Source organism: Panthera tigris, chromosome A1 (genome assembly GCF_018350195.1).
Source record: "Panthera tigris isolate Pti1 chromosome A1, P.tigris_Pti1_mat1.1, whole genome shotgun sequence".
In the NCBI taxonomy this organism is placed as follows: Eukaryota; Metazoa; Chordata; class Mammalia; order Carnivora; family Felidae; genus Panthera; species Panthera tigris.
The window spans coordinates 40,212,938-40,239,143 of record NC_056660.1 but is presented as its reverse complement, the minus strand read 5'-3'; the positions used below and the strand labels follow the sequence as shown (position 1 = coordinate 40,239,143).

The window sequence follows — 26,206 nt, the reverse complement described above, 5'->3', positions numbered from 1 at the left end:
GATTTTTCTAATGTGTTGGATTCAGTTTGCAAATACTTTGTTGAGGATTTTTGTATCTATGTTCACCAAAGATATTGGCCTAGTTTTCTTTTTCCATAGCATCTTTATTTGATTTTGGTATCAGGGTAATGAAGGCATTGTGGAATGATAAACGAGGTATTTAAAACAACAAAAATTTATTCTCCAGTTGTGGATGTTAGAAGCCTGAAGTTAATGTGTTGGCAGGGCATACTCGCTCTGAAGGTTCTAGGGGAGGATCCATCCTTGTCCCATCAGGTTCCAGTAAACCCATATATTTTTTAGTTTGTGGCAGCCTAACTCCAATCTATGCCCCCCATCTGCACATAGTTGTATTGCCTTGGTGTCTGTGTGTCCAAAATTCTCTCTTCTTGCGAGCATACAGTTTATACTGAATTAAGGGTTCGTTCTACTCCAGTATGACCTCATTTTAACTGACTATATTTTCAATAAACCCATTTCAAAATATGGTCACATTCTGGGGCACCAGGAATAAAAATTTCAGTTTCTCTTTTTGGGAGATACAATTCAACACATAAAAGCTACATTTTGCTCCTTTTACCAATAGTTCATAAAATTTTCTTGCAGACATGCTTTATGTTGTTGTTGTTGCTTCTCTCCACCCCCCCAACCCACCCTGCCCAATTCATTTGCAAGTCACTGGAGCTTATCAGTTTTCTTTGGAGGGGCAACAACTTTAGTCTCATTTCTCCAAGCCTTTGTCTTGGTTAAAACACTAGTCTGGAGCCAACTAAATCAAATCAGAGATTTAACAAAGGACTTCATGATTAGACTTTAGACTTGGACTATTCCTGTTTATTCAGCAACCACTGACACTATATATTATCTTTAGCTGATTGGTTATTAGTAAAAATTTTATCCTTTAATCCTGAAAGTTCCAGAATTCCTCCTGTTCTCTTTTCATTTTTGTTTGGTGACTGGCCAATCATTTTTCAGCTCATTTCTTTCTTGTAGTACCTTGTCAAATGCAGCCTATGTCACCAAAGCATTAAATCCACAAGTTCATTTGATGTATGACTTTCTTCCACATTATTGCTTTTGACAGTGTATCAAATGTTTCCCCATTGCATAACAATTTCACCATTTTTCTGATCTCCAAAATTGTGCCTTCTAGTATATTTTATATATCATTAAATTTTTACAGAGTATGCTGTGGTAAAATGACAACAAAACAAAGCCAGCTTGCTTACAAGAACAAAATTTTATTCCTTGTTTTGTTACATGTTGGCTAGTATAGGCTATGGCTCAGCATGTGTCTTCCTGATGAAAGGTTAGCCTCTGTCTTGACCTACAGTTCTTGCAACACAGATAAAAGCAAAAAGGTGTAACCAGGGACAAACAATTGATCATTTGTGCTCATTTCCATTAATGAAAGCTAGTCATATTTCTAAATCTGATACTAGTCCATGAGTTAGAGGAGTTTTATTGATCATAATTGCGCACAGCAATAACTTACAAATAAATGGGGATGAGTAATTCGTTTACATGGGGTCAGTGAATTGTTTGGAATCATAATAAACTATACAATCGTTAAGGCAATCGTATATTGAAAGGAGAGTGAGGATATACAGATCAGGAAAGTAATTGCCTCTTTAAGAAATTTGGTTGAAACGGGGAGAAAAGCAATATAATGGATTGTGGGGTGAGTGTGGCATATATGCATTTGTGATTGTTTTGGTTGTTGTGTTATTTTGTATTTTTAAAAAAGAATAGAAAGGAGTATGCTTAGAGACTGACAAACAAGCGAGTAGGGTCACTCATTTTACTTAGGAAAAGGAATAAGGATAAGTGTTAGGTAAATGGTTTAATAGGAAGGATGTGCATTCAGATGAGAAAAATTAAGACTGATGTCTCATGATTTTCCCCTCAATTATCTAATAATGCCACCTACATAGAGCAAATAAAGATGTGGATCAATCATTTTGGGTAATAAAATAAATAGCTGAAGACATAAAAGACAGGTAGGAGGATGGATACCTGGCACTAGGAACCCCGTTTCAAAGTTGTAGAACTTGAAATTGTAGAGATGCCTATTGATGCAACAATGCAGTGTCATCAACAGCTTCAACAGAATATAGTAATAAGGAAGCTACCAATGTTTTTTAGAAAAGAAAATTAGCAAATAAAATTGGGAGACATTAAAACATAATTGAAGATGGGGCGCCTGGGTGGCTCAGTTGGTTAAGTGTCTGACTTCGGCTCAGGTCATGATCTCACAGTTTGTGAGTTCGAGCCCCGCCTCAGGCTCTGTGCTGACAGCTCCGAGCCTGGAGCCTGCTTCAGATTCTGTGTCTCCTTCTCTTTCTGCCCCTCCCCCACTTGTGCTCTGTCTCTCTCTGTCTATCAAAAATAAATAAAGGTAAAAAAAAATTTTTTTAAACATAATTGAAGAACATGTACTTGAAAGATCATTTCAGAGGTGGAACTGAGATCATAAATTGTGTCTCAGAAAAAGAGAGGTGTTTTCCTTTTGATAAAGAAGAGCAGAAAAGAATGGAAGATAGGAGTGCATAATTCTTAAGAATTTCTACATTGCAGGGCGCCTGGATGGTTCAGTTGGTTAAACATCGGACTCCTGATTTGGCTCAGGTCATGATCTCATATTTGTGAGCTCACCCCATATCAGGACTTAAGATTCTCTCTCCCTCTCCCTCTGCCCCTTCACCACGTGCTCTCTCTCTCTCTAATAATAATAATAATAATAATAATAATAATAATTTCTACATCACAAATTTTTGGAACTTCCACAGTTAAAGCAGAGGAGAAAAAAAAACTAAATGGTATTAGTTAAGGGTAGTGTAACACTTTGGCAAACTTTTTAATGCCCTAATACTCCACTACCAATCTCATTTTATGATTGTGTTTATACAAAACTGGAAATATCATGTAGGAAATATTGTAAAGTTTTTCTGAACCAGTAGCTATGTGGATGTGTGTGTGTGTGTATGCAAAATCTACACTAAAATAAACAAAAAGAAACATCATTCTTTACATATTTTCTTGCCTTCAAAAAATACATACATACATATACATATATATACATATATATATGAGTATGTATATGATTATGTATACATATATACATATAAATTCTAGGAGTTGATAATTGTTACAATTCATAAATATCTTTGGAAACATTTGCAGTAACTCCAAACTGTGATGATAAAAACAAAGGAAGAAAAAAATCCACAAAGAAACTTCCCGTATAAGTTTTATATTTTTGTTAGTTCATCTGCTCCTTTACTTATTCCCCTTAGTATGCAAATTCCACTGTTAAGTGATCTCTTGTGTATTATTCATTTTCTTAAAAATTGTGTGTGTGTGAGTGTGTGTGCATGTGTATGTATATGTGTGTACATGAGCTATATAAAAACTATGATTTCACAGCATACACTAAATTCTAAGTTTTTCAGGTGTCATTTTCAGGACTTTCTTTTAATTATTAGACAATTATATATCATTTAGAGAAACAATTCCAAAAGATAAATTAGAGATTGTGACTCAATTCTTTGATGGTTTTTCACTCATGTGATAGAGCAATGTGTTCCTAATTTTTTCCTAGGTGTTTATATTTTGTTTTCTCAGTGGTACTCTAGTCTTTCTTCAAACCCACCTCCAGTGGATGGGAAACAAGTGGAAGTCTAATGGTTTGGAGACCAGCCAAATGCCATGCTATATTTCTTTAAGGACAAATGTGCACCAGAGTCCAATGCCCCATCCCCCCTTTTTAAGGAAAAAAATATAAAGGTCTTTAATTCATCCCAGGTAGTCAATTAACCTATCTTAAATTTTCTTCAGAAAACCTTAGTTTTCTAAAAATACTCAGTTATAGGGAATTTTTGCATTTAATTAGTGTACATGGACTTTGCTGTGAAGGTGGGAGGAATTTCCTAATACTACCCAGAGGTGAAAAATACACATTCAAATATTATAACTATAAATATCCTAAAGCTTTTGATTTTCTCATTACCCAAGTTGACTTCTGTTTAAAAATAAATATAATAATTTAGGTTTATTTCCTTCGATATTCTTTGAATATCAGGTTGGTTTTTCCAAATTCCTTCTATTTTTAAAATCCTTTTTAAAATCTATCCAAACATAATTTATAAAATATATACACTTGATTTTACGACACGATGTGGAGCAAAAGAAGCCAGACACAAAAAAAGTATATACTGTATGATTTCACTTGATAAAGTTCAAGAACAGACAAAATGAATGTATGATAGAACAAGCCAGAATAGTGGCAATTGTCAGGAGACAGGGGCCTGTGTGGTAGTGCACAAAGGGAATTTCAGGGCTGCTAGTAATGTTCTGTATCTTGACCTGAGTGCTGTTAGGTGGGTGTGTGTGTTCACTCCTGAAAAATCCAGTCAGCTGTACACTAAGGATTTGTGCATTTTCTGACAAAAGCTTCAACAAAGGGTTTAAAAAATCAATTGAAAGAATAAAATAATAAAAGAAAAAAACATGTAAACTTATTTCAGATATAACTGAATAAATGGTGGTCAGTTCAAAAGATTTAATTGTTTCTGTTTTTAAAATAAGCATTGTGAATAAAATTTATGAGTAGTGCCACTCATAAATCACATACTAGATTAATAGTTGCCATAGTTATTTTTTTAATTTTTAAAAATTTTTAATGTATGTTTATTTTTGAGAGAGAGAGAGAGATCAGAAGTGGTGGAGGGACAGAGAGACAGAGACAGAATCTGACAGGCTCCAGGCCCTGAGCTGTACAGAGTCCAGCGCAAGGCTCGGATTCACCAACCGAACCATCACCTAGGAGCTAAGGTCGGACACTCAACTAACTAAGCCACTCAAGAGCCCCAGTATTTGCCATAATTAAAAGCTCTTATGGAGTAAATTTGTAAAGAAGATAAGCAAAAACAACATATCTATTTTAGTTTATCATGTTTATATTATCTGCAACATAATAATCTCTCAATTTTTAATGTAATAAATATTGAATAGCCAAGGATTTCATTTATCTCCTTTCTTTCTTTCTATCTATCATCTGTCTATCATCTATCAACATTGATAAATAGTGCTCAGGAGCAGACACGAAAATGTTTTGCAAAAAAATAATTTGTTGCTAAGTTTCATAGTTATGCATCATTAAAAGGGGAAGTTTTTTGAAACCTTTCATAATTGTTAATTTACTTATACAATGCAAGTGCTTGTCAATAAAGTTTATTAAAAGATAGTAATGAAATCAAAGATTTAACATGTGTCCTAGTCTTTGGTGGAACCATTACTGAGTGATCACTGATTTGGTGTTACTGTTCTTACTCTAGCACCTTTTTTTCCCCCAAGACTGCATTTGTTATCTATATGAATCAATCTTTTTTGATGGCCAGTTCTGATGTTCATCTGGGAATGTATCTGATCTATGAAACATCTATCAAAATGGGTGGTAGCTTAACAAAAATAGATGTAGATGCAATAAAATTTTAAGAACTTAAATGCTCATAATTTTCAAAGATGTTATTAGATGAATGGAATATCATGAAGTATTTATTATGGGCACATATAATCATAGCCTGGAAAAATTCTTATGAACACAGGGGAATAAAACCCTATGTTTACTAATATGGTATACAGTTGATGAAAACAACTCTACCAACAGAATAGCTCTGAGAGTGAAATTATTCATGGTGGCTATTTGCTATTTGTTTTCTTTCACTGTTAATTTTGAAAAAATATTCATATGACTAAAAAGTTACAAAAACAATACAAAGAAACTTAAATACACTTTATTCTTTATCTAAATTCTCCATTTGTTAATATTTTATCAATACTACATCATTCTTTGCTCTCATATATTTGTGTATATGCAGATATGATTTCTCATTATAACTAAATAACTAAATGTTTATTCCCTAAAAGAAGTATATTCTCCTCTATTGTGTCTGTAAAACAAGAAAATTGACATTGGTAAATACATCTTTACAGAAAATGAATCCAATACATAGTCAGGCGTATCATTTGTTCACTCCATCTCTTGAATCAATCAATCTAAAGCTATTTCTCAGTCTTTTAAAATCCTAAAATTCAATCTTACCTTTCAGAATTCTAATTTTTTCAATAAAATTATAGATCTGTTATCTTGTAGACTACTCCTCTATTTGGGTTTATCTAATGCTGCCTCATGATTAGATTCAGGTTATATATATAAAGAAAAGGATGCCAGTTATATATTTTTAGCATAAATACAGCCAATGCAATCCTGTGCTCTTTGTGCATTCTATAGCAATCAAATCAACATGATGTTGATTTATGTCACTGCTGGAAAACGTTAACTACGATCAGCTGGTAGAGGTGCTGCCTTTCTCCATTGTAAAGCTTCCATATTCCGTGCTGTAAATACTAAAAAAATTGTAGAGGTACTTTGATAATGTGAAAATACAATGTTCCCTCATTAAACTATTACATTTTTAGCATCCTGTGATAAAAATCTTATCTAGACAATAGTGTGATATTCTCCAAAAGATTATTTTCTAATTTTGTCATCTCTTCTACTTCTTTAGTTGTCTTAATACTGCAAGGTAGAACTTGCTCTTCTTCCCATTTTTCTTTTCTTTCTATCATTGTGAACTCATATATTATTCATTATATTATAATTTTGTACTCTATTTTGATGCACAAAGTGTTTGGCTACTGTGAGCCTCTTTACGTTGGAATTTAGGTCTTTTGATAAGACCTCATCCTTCTTTTGGCATTCTATTACTTTCTGGCACAAGATTTTCCAGATTTATCTAATACTTTCTTTACCCAGTCCTGGAATTAGTCGTATTTCTTAGAAGCTCTGGTTCTTTTAAGTAAAAAATGATATTTAGAAGACAAGATCTGGATAGAAAGTATGCTTATTGCTAATTGGATATTGCTACTCTCAGGCCCTGTCAATGAACTGAGATAAGAAATGAAAACACCCATATACACAACACACAGATGCATGGCATACACATGTATGCATGTATACAAATCTATCTGTATGTGCATATATACACATGCAAACACAAAACACACATTGATACCTCTATCAATCCATAGCTATATTTATATCCATGTCTTGAATGTATGACAGTTCACTCCATTACTTCCAATTCCAATCTAACACACATAATTTATTCTAAATTCTTCCTTTTTCATGCTTGTAGCTTTCCTACTAGTCAGGAACTTGGTTTTTCTATTAGCTTTCTATTGTTTTTGTAACAAATTATCTCAAACTTAGTGACTTAAAACAACACAAATGTATTATCTTGCTGTTCTAGAAGTTAGAAGCCCAACATAAGTCTCACTGGGCTAAAATCAAGGCAACAACAGAGCTATGTTCCTTTCTGGAGACTCTAGAAGAGAACCGTGAGTTTGTTGCTGTAGTCGTTCCTTTGTTTCGTTTTTGTTTTGCCTTTTCCAACTTCTAGAGATGATGTAGAGCCCTTAATTGTGGATTCCTTTCTCCAATTTGAAAGCCAGAGCCAGTGTATCTCTCTGGCCACTCTTCTGTAGTCACATCAGTGGCTCTTTTTGCCATGACCTAGAAACAACTGATGCTTTATTTGTCAACTTCTTAATTGACCCTAACTCTGTGCCAAGTGCTGATACTATCTGTCACCTCCCTATCTGGCCCTGACTTAGTTCCAGTTGGTACCCCACTTGGCTCCTTCTTTACATGTTTCTTCACCACAAGAAAACTGATGCTTTGCTTGGCCCTTTCCTCACTCTTACACAGTTGATCTCGCACAGGTTAACTCCAATAGATATGTTTCAAGGGAAGGAGGATGCAGGAGAGGTAAAGTTTAAGTTTTTGTTTCAAAATCTAAGAATGGTATGAAAGTAACATGTACTAAATATCAAGTTTTCTGTCTACTAATACTCTTGGAGAAGACTATCATACCTTTTCTAAACTTCAATGTTTTCCAACCATGAAATGAAAGGATCCAATTATTATTCATGGCTAATATTCAAGGGTACCATTATTTACATTTCTCAGAAAATTACACATTATCTGTTATCATATACTTTCATTTGCAAAATCATCTACCTATAAATACACTTTTAGAGAGGTATGTTTGTTTCTAAATTCAAAAATGTTTACAATTAACCTATGTAAATTTTGTCCTTCTGCCCCAAGACAATTTATTCTGATTCTTGTTTGTATTATGAAAGCATATAAAGGAAGCCAAAATTTTGAAAGTAGTCCCTTCTGTATTGCAATAAAAAAAAATTCACATAGCCCTCTTTAGATTGAAAATATCTACTTTATAATGGATGTATTGGTTTTCTAAGGTTGCCATAACAAAGTACCAGAGACTAGATGGTTTTGAACAACAGAAAGTATTCTCTCACAGTTCTCTAGTGAAGTCTGAAATCAAGGTGTAAGCAGTGCCATCCACCCTCTGAAGGTTCTAAGGAAAAATCCTTCCTTCCTTCTTTCAGGTTCTGGAAACTTCCATCAATCTTTGTTGTTTCTTGGCTTGTAGCTGCACCATTTCAATCTCTGCCTGCATGTCACATGATATTCTTCCTTGTATAAATCTCCATATGTCCTCTAATCTTCTTATATGGACACAAATTGCTTGATTTGGGGCTTACATGAATCAAGTATGACCTCATTTTAACTAATTACATTACCCTATTTCCAAATATGGCCACATTCTTCGTCCTTACATGTGAATTTTTGGAAGACACCCTTCAGCCCACTCCACTGAAAACCCATGTGACTATAAATAAATATATAAATAAATAAGCAAAGGACATTTTAAAATGGATTGCTTATCAGATGATATTAGAACACTAATGTTAATTTTCTGTAGTATGATAATGGCATTCTGATTATGTAGTAGAATGCTTTTACTTTTTAGGAAATTCACGCTGATATCTACAGGTGATGTTGGCAACTTACTTTGAAATACTTCAGAAAAACAGAGAATGAAAAGGAAAGAGAGACAGAGAGACAGAAAGAGACACACAATAGAAAATAAAGTAAGAGAAAAATGGAGTGCAAGGTGGTCAAGATAAAGTCTTAAATAAGGTGGTCATTTCCTCATTGCAAAGTTGAAATATGAACAATTTCTTAAAGGTGGCAATAGATTAGCTAGGTATATATCTAAAAGAAAGTGTTTCTGGAAGAGGAGAGCACTAGAACAAAGAGGCAGAAATTTGAACATGACTGGTATGTCTCAGAAAGAGCAGGGAAAATGATGCTAGACAGATAATTGGAGACCAAATCATGTAAGCCTTTTTTTTTTAATGTTTATTTTTGAGAGAAAGAGAGAGAGAGACAACAACAAAATGTGAGCAATGAAGGGAGGGCAGAGAGAGGGAGTCAAAGAATCTGAAGTAGGCTCCAGGCTCTGAGCGCTCAGCACAGAGCTCAATGCAGGGCTCAAACTCATGAACTGTGAGATCATGACCTGAGCCAAAGTCAGACACTTAACTGACTGAGCCACCCAGGTACCCCCAGCCTTTTTTTTTAATGTTTATTTTTGAGAGAGAGAGAGAGAGAGAATGAGGGGGGGCAGAGAGAGAGGGAGACACAAAATCCAAAATAGGCTCCAGGCTCCAAGTTGTCAGCACAGAGCCCAAAGAGGGGCTTGAACTCACAAACCATGAGATCATGACCTGAGACAAAGTCAGATGCTGGACCATCTGAGGCACCCAGGCGCCCCTCAGGCGCCCCTCTTGTAAGCCTTTTTAAGTCATAATATGTGATTTGAACTGATTAACATAATAAAGAAGTTAACTGTTCTGTTGAGAAAAGACTGTGGGACAGCAAAAAGAGAAAGATTTGGACCTTTTGGGAAACTACTGCAGTAATCAAGTGAAAAATCATGGTAGCTCAGACAAGAGTGATTGCCTTATGTGGAATGACCAAAGGGGTTCTAAATACCCTTTGAAGGTAAACCCAACATTATTCCCTGACAAAAATGTGGGAAGTGAAAGGATGTAAGTAAATGAACAACTAGAAGGCTAGAGTCTCTGTCAACTCAGAAGAGAAAGGCTGTGTGTGGATTAGAGCAGGGTGGAGCTGAAAGGCCATGCTTTCAATTTCAGATGTTGACCTTGAAAGGTTGAATAGACAGTTATACACATCTGGAGATTGGCACAGTAATCTGCCTAATTTAGAAATATACATTTTAAAATTGTCAGCAAATAGGTGATATTAATAGAAATAAATGAGATAATCAAGGAAATGACTGTGGATAGAGGAGACAAAGATCCAGGAATGAAAGAAAAATGTGAAATAAGAGACACAGCAATCAGAAAGGCAGGAGAAAAACAGTGTGCAGTGTACAGGAAGCAGGACTGGTGACCTAAGGTGTGGTCTAGCTCAAAATAAAAATGTGGAGCCCTTGTTAAAAAATTGTTTAAATTTTCAAGACAGAGACAGCAGAACATTAAGCTAAAGGCAGAATCCTTCTAAGTTCAGGGGCCTGCATGACTGCACAGGCCTCATTCTACTGAAGCAGGCCCCAAATGGAAACCAATAAGAGAAAATATATTAAGGAAGAGAAAGAAATCAATTGTTTCAAAAGCTAAAAATACATTAGATAAGAGAGGACTGAGAACTAATCACTAAATTTACCAATGTGGATATAACTATTGACTTGAACAAGAGCAATGTCTGTTGAATAATATGGACAAAATCCTGGTAGAAGTAGGTTAAAAATGAATGCGGGGAGGGACATCTGAGGCAGTGCATATAAACAACTCTTTTGAGGAGTTTGTACTACTAAAAATAGAAGTCAGTAGCTCGCAAAAGATATAGTCTTCTTTCTTTTTGTTTTCGTTGATTAAAGAAGGAAAGAATAAAAGAAAGTTTTCTGACGGAGGGAATGATCACAAGAATATGAAAAATACATAATGTAAAAGAGAGAGGGAAACTCTTTTGGAGTTCCTTGGAGCAACGTCATTAAGTAGGTGAGAAAGTATGTTTTTTATTAAATAAATGAGGTGCCCAGATTTTCTTTAAAGCACCCTGAAAAGTTGTCTATGCTAACAACCGGGTCAAAATATGTAGGTAGAAAGGAGGATATTACCATTACCATTGTTATGGTTTATTAACTGACTGTAAGGAAGCAAGGGATTTGGAAGCATATAAAGGTAGTAGCTAAAATAACCAGATCTGGAGAATAAAGTTTAAATTTAGAAGAGTTGAGTATTAATAAATATATTATTGAAACAATAATATTTAGGAGGAAACAAAGTGTCAAGAGAACCTGGTTGGTGGGGTGGAGAAAATGCAGACAATTTTTTGTTCTCTGTTTTTTGTTTTTTGTTTTTTGTTTTTTTTCCTCTCTAGGGCCTGTCCCTTATATAATGCGCCAGTCCTAAACTGCATTCTTGTATCGGCAGTAGCAGCAGACAAGGTCTTTTCCCTGAATGGGAAACTGGGAAAGTGGAAAGTATGTTGTCCAAAGAGAATGAAGGGAATCCTTGTTACCTCATTTACCATTCTTTTATGTAACCATTTTCTACTGGATGAAGACTCAGTCTTGAGAAGTGTACAGGGAGGTCAAAATGTCCAGTGAGAGATATCAGAATACATATTAGCTGCATCGTCATGGAATCTACAGATGACAGTGTCTGGTGTGTATATGGGTAACATGGTGAGAGGTAGAGATATACATGATTGATCATGTGTTAGTGATTATTGGAAACACTTGATTGTTTCTTAGTACTGCTATACATTTTTATATGTTTAAAATTTCAATATTCAAAAGTAAAAAGAACATTGGATATCATTTCTCACAAAGATGTCCACCTAAATCAATACAGCTTTCCAATCCCCCCAAAATATAGTTCCTCATTTCACAGGCTTTTGAAGTCTTTAACAAAAGTTTTGCTTTATTCTGAGATAAAGAAAACTCTAAAGAACCTCACAACCCAATAAGAAAATTGGGTGTAAACTACAGATCATAACTTATTTTGAGCCCACCAAGAGAGCTAACATTAGGAGTCAACCGAGGAATCTGAGTTTCAAAGAGGGACAGAACCTCTGAGGAGAATAAAACACATAAACTATCTTACCTGTAGTACAAGATGAGAGGAAGAAGAGCTGCCTGCCATCCAAGATAAGGAGAAATTAACTAAAGCTTGTGCAGACCGCCAAAATCATAATCCGCTAGTATGTCAGTTTGAAAGAAACAGGATGCTAGACACAAAGGGGGTCTGCACTCATTTGCAACTTCTTTTTCAGTGGCCCTCTACCTGGAGTTCATGAGAAAAAAATGGGTATAGTGTTGGAGAATATAGTGTTGGAGAGCCCCGGGTGATAAAGTCAGGAGACATGTGATTATTGGCTATGGGGGTCAGGTATAAAATGGTTCCTTGGACTTTCTTTGAAAGCAAAAATTTAAGGTGCCTCAAGAGAGGATTTGAAACTTGCCACTTCTGGCAATGAGATCAAGAATGCCACTGACATAAGCATAAAAGAAAAAGTTCTACCCTAGAAGATGGTCAAGTAATCATTTTGGGACCAAGATCCTATACATTTATCAAGAATAGATTTTGAAAGATAAGAGAAAAGGTAGGAAATGACTGCCCAACATCAAGAGCAGACACAAAGCAGAGTTTGGCTGCCATAGGAAGGAGGGGCAGGAATCTAAGAAAACTCTAACACAGAGGACCTGAAACAAAGGGCATCCCTAAGACTGAGCTCTGAGTAGAATAATCAGGAAACACCCTTGCCTTCACTAGGAACTACACAAGTACTGCAAACAACATCATTTTATTCCTGAAGGATAGGGCAAAGCCATCTAACATGGTTAAATGTCGAGTGGAGCTCTGAAATTGAGAAAATCCTCCACTGGTGCCTAGTCTCCAGGAAACATGTAAGACAACATGCAAAGAAGGTAACCATAGCAACAAAAATGAAGAGAAACTATAACTCAAATACTAATCTGGAAATGCAAAATGCTACTGCCACTTTGGAAAACACTTTAGAAGTTTTTTTTTTGTTTGTTTGTTTATTTACTTATTTTGAGAGAGACACAGAGTGAGCAAGTAGGGCAGGGGCAGAGAGAGCGGGAGAGAAAAAAATCCCAAGCAGGCTTCATGGTGTCAGTGCAGAACCTGACAGGGGTCTCATATCCACAAACCCTGAGATCATAACCTGGGCTGAAACCAAGAGTCCGGCGCTTAATGGACTGAGCCACCCAGGCACCCTTAGAAGTTTCTTATTAAAGCTAAAATGCACTTGGGGCGCCTGGGTCGCTCAATCGGTTGAGCATCCGACTTCAGCTCAGGTCATGATCTCACCATTCGTGGGTTCAAGCCCCGTGTCAAGCTTTGTGCTGACACCTCGGAGCCTGGAGCCTGCTTCGGATTCTGTGTCTCCCTCTCTCTCTGACCCTCCCCTGCTCGTGCTCTGTCTCTCACTCTCTCAAAAATAAATAAACACAAAGAAATTAAAAAAATAAATTAATTAATTAAATTAAAATGCACTTGCCTTGTGTCTTAGCAATTCTCCTCTTAGTTATCCTATTAAATGAAGATAAATGTTCATAAAAAATCTCTGTACAACGTTTATGGCAGCTTAATTCATAATGACCTGATCATGAATACAACTCAAATTCCTTCAACTGGTGAAGCAAAGTGTGGTGCATTCATACAACGGAATATTACTCAGCAATAAAAAACTAATGAACTACTGATAAATGTAACACTATGAAAGATTCTCCAAGGCAATATGCTAAGTGAAAGACATCAGATTAAGAATGCCATATTGCACTTACATGACATTCTGAAAAAGGCAAAATTACATATTCAATCAACAGATCAACAGGAGCTTGTGGTACAGTTAGGAGACTGGCTACCAAGGAAAACAGGGACCACTTTGGAGAAACGAGAATACTGTATGTTGATTCTGATGACACAACTGTGTTTGTGTATTAAAAATCTATAGATTTGCATACAAAAAAAGGTAAACTTTACTGTACATAAAGCTCCTCAGTACACCTGAGAAATAATATATATATGCATATATATATATATATACACACATATATATATATATATATAAAACGCATATAATCATGCACTCATGCATTATCAATAAATTTCACTTTTCAGTGTTTTAAATGTATTTTCTTAGTATTTTACAGGATGCTATTATTTTTAAGTAGAATTACTATATTTGACAGAAATCCATTTGCTGCCATATCATTATGACGAATATGCTTTCAGTTTTATTTTCCTCTACATTCCCTAAGATATATTTCCATTGAATATTTTAAAATTATTTTTCAGAAAACTATTTTTTAATATAAGATTTTTATGGCTTCTAGAAATAGTTCTATCACCCATGTTTAAAATATTGAGCTGTGAAATATCGGTATCTAGCCATCTAACTGGAAAAGTAATTTCTAGATTCTATTCCTGAGCCGGTTACATAAAGTGGAACAAAGGCAAACTTTCAAAATACCAAAAAAAAAAAAAAAAAAAAACAAAAAACCACCCAGTAATAATAATTTTGAAGTACAAATAATAATAAAAGGTGCTGAGAAAGTTTAAAGTTCTTCTACCAAACGATTTGGATTCTAGACAAAGAACCTAAACTTGTGTTCGAATACTGCCTTGTTTTTTTCTCCTAGTTTTAAATTAAATATATAATACTGTGCATAACCTTCTCCTTATAAACACTTGAATTATTTTCTGTACCATATAATCTTAGTGAAGTTTAAGAAGAGTTTCATTTCTAAATGTGTCCTAATATTTAAAAGAATATATTTATCTGTGATATGCAAAATAATGATCCCCTACTGTCCACCTTCTAATCCCTGGAAGTTGTGACTATATTAGGTTTTATGGATAAGAGGAATTAAGGCTGTAGGTGGAATTACAGTTTCTAACAAAATGACTTTGAAATGCAGAGAGACTCTTGGATCATCCCAGTGGGCCCAGAGTCCTGATGTGTAAGTGAAAGAAGCAGACATAGTAAACAAGAGAGGGCAGTGTGAGAAATACTTGGCTGGAAGCTGTGGCTCAGAAGGCAGAAGAATGGAACCCTGAGGCAAGGAATACAGGAAAGTTCCAGATGCTGGAAAAAGCAAGGAAATCATTTCTTCGCTAAAGCCACCAAAAAGCAATGTAACCCTGCAAGTACCTTGATATTAGCCCACAAAGACACATTTCAGACTTCTGACCTCCAGAAATATAAGATAATAAACTTGTGTTGTTTTAAGCCACTACGTTTGTGGTAATTAGTTGTAGCATCAAGAGAGAAATAACACATTACCTGATCATTTTTGAGGTAATATAGCTGCAATTATGAGTTTTATGAGTTATGTAAAAATTTGAAATCCACTATTAACTAACTATAAATGTTGTTTTTCTTTTTATGCAACAAAAAATCTCACTGATAAGAGTTTTAAAAACTTTCAGCAAGATTTAATTGTAGATTATTTTAAAACATGGCACAGCCAAAGTAGAAAGTTCGGGGGTCTGGGAGCACACTGGGAGAATGAATGTCAAAGTGATTTAATTTCAAATATATTGTTAGTATGCAGTAGGGGGATTACTCCTCACCTATTTGGAAATATTTCTTGGAGCTCAAAAAAATAAATAGGTTTATAAATCTGAAATTTTTATCTGTTTGATGTTGACCATGTATTTGTTCATATTATGAAAGTTCCAGAAAATATAAGAAAAATAAAAAGGAAAAATGATAGAAGTTTTGGAGGTAGAATGAGGAGGGAGAAAAATATCAGATTATGGAAAAAATCATAAGTGGTAGTTATCACAATGGCCCAGAAAAAAAGAATACCAGGTAGAAGCAGATCATCAGTTTCCAATAATGTGGAGAGGTTGAGGACAAGAAGTTTATGGCATTTTGCAGCTATAACGCTTCAGGTAACTTCCAAGAAATAATTTTAGAATTCTGCAAACTGAACGTATATGCAACTTTGAGAAATGACTCAATGGTGAAGCAGAGGTGGCAAAAACTTTCAAACACGGGAAACAAACTTTTTGGGGAGAAGAAAATAAGGAGAAAGCTGACATAAATACTAAGTGGCTTTAACACATTCGAGTTCCTGTCATCTCTAGCAAGTACCGTCATTCTTACTTCACCTATCACACAAAGTTCTTGTCAAGGTTTGTAGGACCCATATGATAAGGCTCTTGGCTTATACTCTGACCTCATTTCCTACCCATCTCCCCTTTCTTCCCTGCAGTTCTCATATTGGCCTTGATGCAGTTTCTTGTATCTGTATCTTTAAGATCCATCTTAGGGCTTTTGCACTTATTCCTTCCACACGAGGGACATGGAGCTTTAGAGTGTTCTTCATCAGAGAAGAGTGGGCAGATATCACATGTGGTTTTAACCTCTTTCAGATCCTATCTGCCAGAACTAGACACAAGACAGGCTAAGACTCCTTCCATGTGCCTGAGAAAGAAAGATGAACCAGGTTTGGTGAGCACTTACCTTATCTATCACATCAACTTTATTTTCCTTCCAATAATCTGTTCTCTATAACTTAATAGACATGTTTTTATTAAACTATGAATTCTACCATGTCTATTGCAAGCTTAAAATCTTCAGTGCAAGGGAAGTGCAACCTTCTCTTGAGGTTGCAAGTATAATTTCCCTTATTACCTATCAATCATCCTCTACTTTCTATAAGGCCACCTGTAATTCTGCCACTTTTATATATGCATCCCCTGAATATGCCACATTAATTTTCATGCCTCTCTTTTTCTAAGCATGCTATTGCCTCTTCTGATAATGTTCTTTTTCTCACATTAGTGAGCCCTTTCCAAAATCCAGCAGATATCCTCTTCCTGAGAAAGTCAATCACTTTTTTTCTGTTTAAATTTACTATGTATTTTCTTTATTTAATTTACCATATCAAATGGAAAAGAATAATTTATTCACACCTTATCCTCAATATTAGACTACAAGTTCTTTGGGTGCTCTATCTTTGGGGTGTTTTTTATTGTGACTGCCTATCATCTACCTCAATATCTTTTCTGTATATGTTGTAAAGTCTTTGCTGAATTTTATTATAATGAAAGGGACTTAACTGCCTGAAGTATGTAGAATATTTATGAATACTATTTGGCTTGAATTTCTGTATTAAATAAATTTGGAAGAAATCAATGTTGATCCACCAGGAGATCTTTATGAAAAATAGGAGAATCTGAAGTATTTAAATAAAACTACAGAAAAGACATTTTGAGCTAAGATATTCCATAACTGTTTTAATAATTCAGAAAATAAGAATTTGAGTTGCAGTTCAATAATCTATATAAAAATAGCATTATCTCTTTTTCTCTCTTTCTCTCTTTTTTTGAAACACAATTCTTTATTGTATTTGGGGGAATCAAGCTATTTTTCTACAAAGACAGACAACTCACAAAACTCAAATTTTGTAACTTGGGTTATTCTTGGTTAAAAAAAAAACATTCCAATAAATATAGAAAATATATAAATATATTCAGGAAGAGATCAATCTAAAAGATGAAAATAATTTTAATTATGAATTTTAGGCCGATGCTCTGTAAGGATCAAAAGTTATTTGATGTTCATTTTATCATTTCCAAACTATTGCAAATTCACATAAATTCAAAGTTTAGAAGCAGCTTGTTTTAGCTATTATAAGGTTTTGGTTTTGAAAGCTGTAAAAGTTGTCATTTAAGCAAATAGATTACTTCCAGAGACTATAAATGGCAGTCTTTGTCTCAGAATAGCTAGCCCCAGAACATATCGATCAGAACTTGTCAAATGTAGGGCACAATTCAGGACAGATCTCATTTTAATTTTCTGTGATATCACCATTATTGATTAGGTTTTACTTATTTACAATAATGATGAGAGATTGGGGTCCATAAGGTTTTAAGTCAATATTTAGATTAGAAAATTGTGGATGCAAATAGAAAGGCTCCACTTCTCATGTTGCTATTGGTTTTAGAGATTAAATAATTCACAGACCTTATCAGCAGAGAACATTTGGATACCTATAACAATTATATCAATCAAAAACAGAGACAAAGATCTTTTATGTTCAAGTAATCATTGCCAAACAGGCATATACAACTTGATACTGAATTTGGTTAAGAAATTTTTGTCATGTTCACATTTCTTCACTGCTGAAGTTCTGAAAATTACTGTGTTTGTAAAGCAAATCATCTGGGCACTTTTTTTTTTAATTCCATGCTAGTTTTTTACTACTGTTTTGTTTACTTCATAGTAAATGTTTTTTATGATATCTGGTAACTTACTATTTTTCCTAGGCTTTTAACATTGCTTCCCATTAATAGAAATACTTTACTAGAAAGTGGACTCTGTTGACAACCTGACTCTACCTTCTCTCTTTGGACAGTAATCACCAAAGGGGTTTGGAAATCAACTGGTCACTTTAAAATGACAGCAGATTTAGGGGTGCCTGGGGGCTCAGTCATTTAAGCATTCAACTCTTGATTTCAGCTCAATTAATGATCTTACAATTTGTGAGATTGAGCCCCCTGTCGGGCTCTATGTGCTGACAGCCTGGAGCCTGCTTCGGATTCTCTCTCTCCCTCCCTCCCTCCCGGCCCCTCCCCGACTTGTGTTCTCACTCTCTCTCAAAATAAAGAAAAAAAAATTTTAATGACAGCAGATTTATTCTTTGGTCTAGACTCTCAGTTCATCTCTGAGCCTACATCAGTTTTACTTCAATGTTTTTGAGGGATTCTCAGCATAGTTCCTGTATAATACCATAATATGGTCTACATATGTTTCCATAACTTATGTACTGCATACACAGGCAAATTACTTCATGACTGCAATTATTACATGGCACAACCAAATATCTTAAACTCTTAATCCTACTAAAACATTCATCGTTAATTCTTTTGTATGGTCTGTTGTATTTTATGAAACTGCATATGAAAAAAAATGTTTTTAAAGACAAATGTTACAGGAATATCTAGTGGCTTTTGAAATTTATTTCAGCAGCTATAGCCTGTGACATTATGACTAACATTTTTATTGACAGCATTGATGAGAATGATACTTAATTTGATTACAAACAAATTATTTTCTGAATGATTAAATGGTAGAGAATTTTACATCACTAGTATATCCAAAAATCATGTCTTTTGGGAAGGTAAAACCCGAATTCTGTGCCACTGTGCTACATTTAAGAGAATCTAATATGTAATAGTGTTTTCAGATGATAAGAACATACAACTATATTTATATTTTCATAAATCAATATTATAGTAAAGCATGCTGCAATTGAACACTGTTCATACGCACTTTGAGAAACCATGAGGTACGTGACTACTAGGCACTGTTGAGATGGATTTCTCCATATCGGGGTTTAAGTTAGACAAATAATCTTGTTCAATTTCCTCTCTATGTGTTTGGTACAGTAGAGGGGCTTTTTCAGGAAACATAGAAACAAATGGAAAGTAATTCCAATGATTATGGTGTGATGGCTCTGATACAAAGGACTTGTAAGTTAGGAATCTGAACACAGAACTGTGTGTCAAGCCTTCGTTTTCTGAGTTCTGCTTAAGTCACTGTTTTTCAAGCTAACAGACGAAGAGTTAGAAAAAAATGGTATCTAAAACTGGACATTTTCTTGTCAACAATGTCAGCATTTCATTTCACAGAGTTGATTTTCAATCTTAAAGCAATGAAGTGAATGAATCTTTATTGTTCGTGAAGGAACAAATCATTGTGGACCATCTCCTATGGTGAGAAAAGTACAGATATAGGATTTAAGTAGGTTTTGTTTTTCATCTTAATTCTGTTAAAAGCTGCATGGTGTTGGAAGTAGAACTCAGAGCTTAATTACTTCATTTGTTAAATAACAAGGACAAGCCTAATTTCATAGGATTTGGTGAAGGGTACCTGGAATTATGCATGTATACAGACAAACCCTTTACATCTACTAATATGATAGATTTATGCTACTCTCTACCATATATACATTGTGACACAGAATATCAGATTTTCAAAAATCCTACATGCCAGTAGAAAAGTGCTCAATGTTAGTTAGGTATGCAATATCCAGATCTTCTATGTGTAGTCATGATATCACACATTGGAATAGACAAGTTTAAAATTAATATATATTTTTCTATTTTGTAAGATCTTTCCTTTCAACACAATCTAAATCATGCATATGCTCCTCATGTTTTAGCTATAGTGGGCACCCACTTGGAGCAAGGAAGAACTAGCATTGCTAATCTTATTCCAGATACTCAATAAACATACTCATTGAATCAGAAAATATGTTCATTATGCTGTATTTTATGGTTAAGCCTAATAAAATTTTGCATTAAGTAAGACTCTATGCCTGGATAATAACTGTTTGCACATTAAACTTTTGGATCTAACTGAATCTTTGATGTAAAATAAAAGGCTTATAAAATTCAAACTTCATTCTTGGATTTCCTAAGATATTAACCAAGATGGCCTTAAAGTTTCCCTCAGCTTGACTAAATTTAGACTGGAATTTTCCTCACTCTAAGCCCCTGATCTTTTTTTTCTTACAGCACTTACTTTAGAAAATTTACAATTATAAATTCTTTCTCTGTTCCTTTAAGATGTAATTTTTTTAAAAAGCTTTTGCCAGTTTTATAAGCCAGGAATATCTTTCTTAAGAATCTGGAAGCCAGCCCTTTGAAATGTGTCCATCAAAGGAGATAGTGTCCCTATATCCCAGTCTCTGTAGGTAGATTAGTGCCAATTAGCAAACACAAGTGGCGCAATCACAGAGAAAAACATTTGCAAACTCAGTACTAACTCAATGTGCTGGACACATCCCATTGACCAACCTCCCTAACCAGTACTTTCTTCCAGTATAATGCATGAGCTCACTCATGGCACTTAAAAATGTTCTAGCCCCTGTTTTCAATGGAGTTAAGCTTAGTCTTAGTTCTAGTCTTTCTCTGTTGTAATAGCCACAAATAAAGTCACCTTTGCCTATTTAACTTTGTCCAGTTCAACTTTAGCTTTGATAATACATTAATTTACTTTTGGCTACAAGTAGCCATGCATAAAGTTAACCTAATTCAGAATAAATTCAGTAAAATCATTCATTTTATTTCACTAAAAATAGTTATTTTTTGTTATTTTTAATGTTATATATCCATATTTAAGCATCCCTTCCATTTATCATCTAATGAAAGTATTTAATTCTGAATTTGCAAATTATGCCTTTGATATATAAATTGGCAATACGGATTACCAATCAATTGAGATTGAGATCCATACCACACATATTGCTCCAAAAATCACCATAGAAAACCACAAACTTTGCAGTCTTCCCTGAGATGAACTAATGGGTTTAACTCCTGTTTTATATAAGGCTGGTATAAGGTGCAATGAAGACTAAGTTTGGCCATGGAAAGAGGTACATTCAATGTTTCTTTGACAAATAACATTATATTTGACCATATCTTTGCAGGAATTATTTTCAATTTTCAGTTTATCTTTGTCAACACATATTTCCTGAGTATATGTATATGTTATGAATATGATATCATGAAAATAGGTTACTAAATATTATAAGAATTATGAATAATATAAATGCGGGCTGTGTGAATGGCTAAATCATTTTATAACTAATGTAATAGGATAATAGCTGAATAAAAATATAACCCATATATATATATCAATTCTTGCACTGTATTGTTTCTTAGAACATGGAGTGTTTTGATTAAGTCTCATCCTTAATTTGGGTGTAGTGTGTGTGTGTGTGTGTGTGTGTGTGTATACACACAAGTCTATATATTATATGTGAAGACACTTTCGAGCCAAACTAAATTTGTAAAATTAAATTTATAAACTAGAATTTGCTTTTCCTTTAGTTAGGTGCATACAATCTTTCTATGATTTATTTACAAACCTATATAATTTCTAAACCTATATCATTAAAAATTTAATAAAGTTTATTTGATAAAAAAGTACTAAACTACACTCTTCGAAGATCAGAATAGTGCCTGCTGTTTTTCAGTCTGTCATAATCTCTTCTCAAGAGCAACTATGAAATCTTAAGCAATAATTTCAGGTAGAACAGTATTTAATAAGGCTGCAAAAGTAACTTTGTAATGTATTGTTAATTCTTCTAACACATATTTGAAGTCTTTGTGATATGCAAGTCAGCTGGTAAAATTTCAGAAAAATTCCCTCTGCCTGACTCATCACCATGAAATGTGTCACCATGTGATCCATCATCCAGAGATTCAGAACAATACCCCTAAAACTTAAGGGAGAGGGTAGTTTAAATAAATTATAGTCTTTGGAAAAAATAGCAAAAAAAAAAATTTAAGCAATAAAATTTTCAGTTAAATTATTATAATAAATGCTATGCATGCCACTGATTTGTATGAAATGCTTTGGACTTTTCAGTGCCTGAAATTCTGGCGAACAGATTAAAATATAGACTGACATTTAACATTGAAATACTTGCCTTTTTTTTTTTGGCACATATCTAATGCAAACACCAAAATCTGGGTACTAAGGTTTGTATTAGTTAAGTTTTTTGGGCTATAGGCAATAGAAAACTACATCTAATTCATTTTTTAAAAGACTGGGATATTTAGAATATTACTAATATAAATCACAGACAAGAAGGATGTAGTAGATTGAGATTGTAGGTGGTGCTTGATATGGTGCAACCCCCTGGTATCTCAGCACCTAGAGTCTTAGGCCGCTTTTTCTGACCTTTCCAGGAATACAGTTCAAAATGGAAAGCAGAAAAATGTTTACTTTTCCCTTCACTTACCAGTTTTCAAAATAGAATTGTATGAACAGCTCTTTAATATGACAATACATTTTTTTTCAGAACCTAAGAAATATGTACTTTCTACTCATTGGCAATAATACACTTTTACTAATTCTGGAGTTTAGAATGAGAAATGATGCACTACTGTGGGGTGTCAAAGTTGATGGCGCAGTCTCTCTTCATTTACAAACTTACTAAATATATGTATCAATCTGAGGCCTACTGATTTTGATGTGGTTCTATAGACTTTTTATATAAAAAGGGGAAAAAAAGGCTTTCTTGCATCAAATTATTTAGCTACTGGTCTTCATGTACTTATGAGCAAATTTCATGGCCTTTAAATTACAGAAGCCTACATATAAAGGCATTATTGTCGATACTAAGAATGCAAAGATAAACTTTGTATTCAAGGTGCAGGAAACAACCCAGATTATACAGTATTATAGCCAGATTAAAAAAATCAATATTAGAGGTCATGGAGAGGATAGAAAGAAGAATATTCACAGACATTTTAAGCATGCTAGTAGTTTGGTACATGTTTACCTGACCTTGGAAACAAAATACACACCCAGGCCTCTATTTGGAAAATACTAAAGGCCAATTACTTGACCCTACATGACATACACAGAAGAAGAGAACTACATTTACATAGAGAGATTACTATTTCTAAAATTTATGAGTTTCCAAGCATGGTGAACACATGCTCTATAACTATGTTAGGTTTTCTTAATTAAGATAATCTCTATGAAAACTTACATACACACTCACATTCTATTTATAAAACCATTTTTATTTATTATTTAATCAATGAAATTAATTATTAATTTCATAAGGCAAAGAGACTGTTCATTTACACCCTAGAGGTAGAAATAACTATGTGTTCTCAATAGTTTTTTTTTTTTTAATTGAACAATTCTTCAATTCAAGTTGAAAAATATCTTTGAAGTACTTCGTTTTGCACTAGGCAAGGTTAGGCAATGGAAATATGATGATTAGGATACAAATCTTTCTTTTGAAGAGCTTAAATACAGGAAATATGGTGGTATATCCCTGCTTCTGCTGATTTATAACTTATCTTAGCACATGTGGAATGGAAAACAACATGAGCTAGAAAATACTTAAGTTAATGATCTACCCAGTCTGTGGAGGTGTATACAAACACAGGTATTACACAGCTATTAGCCCAATGCGTGAATGAAGGTAGAAATGTGTTTCTAACGATTACTTACGTGCTTACACTGCACACTCCTCTGCACTGGCAGTGTCGTCAGATATATCAATATGCAATCATTTCCATTAAAGAAATAAAGGTCTGAATTGTGGCCCCTATTCTATTCTCACTTTAAAATTTCAGGGCATGGTTTGTTTCCTTTTCCTTGCACCTTGAAAGTTTTTTTTTACCTCTGAGTTAATTTATATTCAATGACCCTGTAGTGTACTTCTATATGTGAATTTTGCACATTTTTTTCATATTTATTATGGGCTAGAATTCAATTTAGTACTAGTTGAAATGAATTTATTTCTATATACTAACCAATCAGATACTTCATTGACTCTACTATTGGTCTTTTTTATTCTTTTACTTCAAATTGCAGTTCAGATTTTGTATTTAAATAATGATTTTCCAAATCACCTTGGAAACTAGTTTTCAGAAATCACTAGAAACTATGATATCAAATTTAATAGAAAAAGTTCATTGTCTCATTCTATCCATTTAAGCCATAGATAGCCATCCTGAATACCTACAATTATTATTTCTCTCAATAAATTTCATATTGCAGAATGACTGATTAATCCAACCAAAAGCAATACAAAGAAATTATGAGATTTATTTGCTAGAGACTTGTCCTAGAAATGTAGAAATGCTTCCCTACCCAAGTAGATAGACACTTTCCTGGGAATAGTAACTATTCAGAGTTTTGTGCCTAGGACCTGAACTGCGAAGGAGTTCCAGATAAGAGGCTATATTTTGTTTTGTTTTGTTTTTAACTTCATATGCACTAGTCTCACCACCCCCTCTCGTATTCACAAATAATAACAAGAATTATAAAAAATAATAGAAATCCTTTGTCAACCAGAAAACTGATTCATCTGAGTATTTCTAAAGCTACTTTCAATCTTTCCCCAGATACAGTTAGAATATCTCCTTTTATTAAGGAGTTATCTATTTAGGGCAAGACTGCTTCAAATGAATTCATGTCTAGTCCTTTGAACCAGAGCACTGTATCTCAATAGATGGGCTTATCAACTGGACCTGACCTTGACTCTCTAATTCCAACTATCCCTGATACCAACTGTGACCTGTAGCAACTATGTTTTCTTGCTCTTCATACCCATCATGGCCTGGGTTACTACTGCCTACACCTGATTTGTATTACCTCCCACAGCCCTGGCTATGCTGTGTCCCATACCTGTTCCCTGACATGCACCCTGTTTCCTATTAGACCTTAGCACAATGACAGTGCTTATTTTTAGCAGACACCTTATGTTCTTTTGTAAGGATTACCTACAGACTGTTTTTCTCACCTTGCCCTCTTGTAACTGATATCATCAGTTAGCAGAAAGACAAACTGAGTAGAAATTGAAGGAAGAGTTTTCATGAGGTTCTCGAACTCATCTATCCTAATCTGATGGAAACTGAATCTATTGACCTTCAAGTGTAAGATACACGTCTTTGGTCTTCTTTTCTTACAAACTAAATCTGCCTTCAGTTTATAGATCTGAACTGCTCTAGCATTATTTCATCAGAAAAATATTATTTTGATATATTAACTTAACTCTTTGGTTACCTCATTAAGAATATTCATTTTATAATATTCACTAAGTGGTTTACAGTCTTTCTGTGAAAATGACAATACTTCCATTTTCTTTCAGACTGTGCTTTGAGGAAATATTTCAGTAGTAAAGAATAGTAATGATATCCTTGATCCAAAGAAACCAATTATCTATTCCCGTGTTTTTTGTTAATTTTTGAGGGCATATTAGTCAGACTATGGCTAAGTGCTCCAACAAATCAGCTTTGCAAAGCACATTGTAGACAGAGCTTAAATCTCTAATGTTCTCCTTTTTGCCTTTAAATATGTATTTTTCATTTTTTAAATTTTCATCTATTTTATCACTTATGAAAGCTTTGTAAGTTTGTTAGAATGGAAAATCAATTAAGTATATTTGGTTGAGTAAATGTGTTTTTTTTTCTCTTGTGGTTAAAATGTATTCTTCACTATAAATGGAGTGAAATGTTATAATAAAGCATAATGATTTTATGAAAAACATGAGAAGAACTATAAAAGAATAAAAGAAAAAAAATTATTTCTAAATTTTAAAAGTCACTGAGACCACACATCTCTTAAATATTTTTCAAATCAACAAAATCATTCTTTATAATTTATTGAATCAGAAAGTATTAACTGTTAAATATTAATATGTCATACTGACATATTTTC

At 34.0% G+C, this 26,206-nt stretch overlaps 1 pseudogene; it reads left to right on the top strand.

The window, feature by feature from the left end:
• The first annotated feature begins 10,234 nt into the window (after positions 1-10,234).
• Positions 10,235-26,206, top strand: part of LOC102966543 — a 179,515-nt pseudogene continuing 163,543 nt past the window's right edge.